This window comes from Populus euphratica, unplaced genomic scaffold, assembly GCF_000495115.2.
Source record: "Populus euphratica unplaced genomic scaffold, PopEup_1.0 scaffold111.1, whole genome shotgun sequence".
Classification (NCBI taxonomy): domain Eukaryota; kingdom Viridiplantae; phylum Streptophyta; class Magnoliopsida; order Malpighiales; family Salicaceae; genus Populus; species Populus euphratica.
This window is the reverse complement of record NW_011499877.1, coordinates 358,983-362,033: the sequence shown is the minus strand read 5'-3', so window position 1 is coordinate 362,033 and position 3,051 is coordinate 358,983.

The following is a 3,051-nucleotide window of genomic DNA, read 5'->3' as shown; positions in this document are numbered from 1 at the left end:
CTTCGTAACCTACCTCACTTAACACTTTCGGAGCAACTCTAATGGACGAGGTAAATGAAAAGCCAAATATTTTTTGTCATTTATTTCTCTCCTGTTCACATCCCAACCGAAGAGCTAAACAAATAGCTAAAATAGCTATTTGTTCTCTTAAGAGCCATTTCTACATTTAATTGTAGAAATGATCAAAATAATAGTTGTTGGCCAACGACTATTTTTATAGCCGTTGGCCAATATTTTTTTTTTAAATATAAAAAAAATATTTTATAAATACATGAAAAAAAAAACTTGTAGTTTTAAATTTTTAACTTTCTAATGTCTTAACATTTTTTTAGGCTAAGAAAATAAATTTGTGGTATAGCAGAAGCCAAAAAACTAGTTAAATACTAAAGCGAGAAGCTATTCTTCCAAGTAAAAGCAGAAACTAGACGCCCTTGCAAATATTTTACAGTAATTGTCAATTTTATTATATAGGTTTTTTTTATTTTATCTTAGATGCTAATTATTGTTGCTAATAACAAAAGATTTTTGTTTATATAAATGCTCCATAAAAATACAACTAATTCATGTAAAATATAAGAGGAAGAAAATTAGAGACAAATTATATTAATCTCTTTGAAGGATTATGTAACAAAAAAAAATTATATGAGAAGATCAATCTCTATATAAAAATAAAGTTAAATCAAACAGTTTTAAAAATTTAAAAGATGGCATTAATCAATATTTAAATAAAAAAATAACATAAAGAAAAAATATATAAAAAAACCAAGTCCAAAAACTTAATTAGAATCATGGTTATAAAAAGCTTGATAAAACCATTTTTTTTTATCATGGTTATAGAAAAAACACGGCTTCATTGAACTTCTCTTAGGAGCACAAACATATTAATATAAAGATCGACACAAAAATATTAATATAAAAATTGATCTTTTTAGTAGTAGGAATTTGATTATTCAAGCATTTTCTATCTCCTCAATTTTTTTTGAAAACCTTTTCTTTTCTCTCTCAGCACACAAGGATTGAAAATGTCATAAAAATTAAATTTGGTATTGAAATGTGAATTTCCAAAATAACAAGGACCAAATGATAAAAAACTAAAAGTTTACAGATTAAACCAAATTTTTTTATGCCAAAATCTAAATGGGGATTTTTTGTTCTTCATCATCTTTTAATTCTTCCTTTCAACTCCAATCAAATTTTGATTCTGAAAATCAGAGCCTAATTCATCATTAATATCCCATACAATTCAGCACATGTGAGGTAAAAGAAAAAATATATACAACATGAGAAATCACACGAAGAATCAGCATGGAGGCAAGCTAAAGCTAGCGTTACAAACCAAAATGCAAGTGGTATACCCTAAACAAATTCAAGAAGCTGAACCACAACCCATGCAAAACATTAACAGAAGAACTTGTTGAATGTTCAACTAAAAGAGGATGGGTCAAATTTGAGGTCGAGCAATAAGCTCAAGTAGAGATGAGAATGGTTTTGACATCTCATTTCTTATCAAGTAGATATGTCTTTACAAAAACTGCATATTTTTTGGTAGATTTTCATGAACAAACTTTGATTTTCCCTTTTATTTCCAACTTCCAATGATTTGTTTCTTGTGTTATATATAATATAGAATTGGAAAATTTATTTGCATAAATGATCAGTGAGTAGAGCATTAATATTGAAACACAAAAAACCACACACACGTAGAGGTCCATCTTATAGCAAAAGGATTCTTGTTGTGAAATGGCTTAACATATCCCATTGTTGTAGGGAAAATAAAGATAAAATGAGCATATTATATATTAAAAAAAAGGAAAATGTATAGATATACATTCACATATGCATAGGCTGTTGTTCGCTAGAACTGTTTTAAAGCATCAAACAATAGAAGCAATTGTGGTCTAATCCTAGGTAATAAAATCCCAATCTTACAAGAGTATTTAATCTTAGAAAAGTATTGTAAAAATCTAGGATAACTGAGATTTAACTTACTCATCTAAGTTTATAAAATATACTTTCTAGAGAGTGGAGTTTTCTAAAAAAAAAAAATATATTCTATCATAAAATCTTAATTTTTTGTTTAACAATATGGGATATTGTTGGTCAAAATATATATGAGCAAATTGCAAGATAAGAGGGTAGAATTTAATCTGACCTTATTAAATCGGAATAATTGTAAGGAATAAGCTATTTTTCTTTTTTATGGAAGTTAGCATAAAGGACTTATTGCAAAGAAGGTAAAGAAAAGGGGAAAATGAGCATGGTCAAGAAATGAGAAAAATATATTTAGTTTAGACATCAAAGTTCTTGCGGGTGTTCTATTTTTGTTCCTTCTAGTTTACCAATTGGAAATGCTAAGTTGTACCAACCTCAACTTTTAAACCGCATTTCATACGAATCATTAGTCATGAATAATAGGAAACCCTATAATTGTTTATTTGTTTTTTAAAAAAATTCTCAAAATCCATCGATCATGATTACATGCTACCCTTATTTTAATTATTTAATATTGTATTAAGATTTCTAACAGGGTCTTAAAAAAAATTGAATAACATCAAGTGTTTGATATTAAATTTTAAAAGGTATAATTTAACTAGTTAAATTCTGAATTTACTCTTTAAAGATTATTAGTTTGAATCTCGTAAATTTTAGAGTTACTAAAAGTTTACATGATCAGTAATTTGAAGACACATAAAATTAATTAAGGTATACTTAAATTAACCCGGACATCCACATTAATAATAATAATAATAAAATTCATGGTTTAATTATCTTATGTCTTTATAACTACATCACTAAGTAAGAATATAATTCATTTATTCTTCTCAACCCTCCATTTCACAATTTATATACAATTACAATATGAATTAATCTACGACAATGACATAAAAAAGAATATGAAAAAACAAAATGAGTTAATTGTTTTCATACTTAATTTAATAAATAAGAATAAGTATAATGTCAGTGTACAAACCTAAAAAAGAGATTAATAGTTAAGTTGCATACATCGTTTGTCTTAGTTTCATTTAAATAACAAAAATAGCCACAATATTG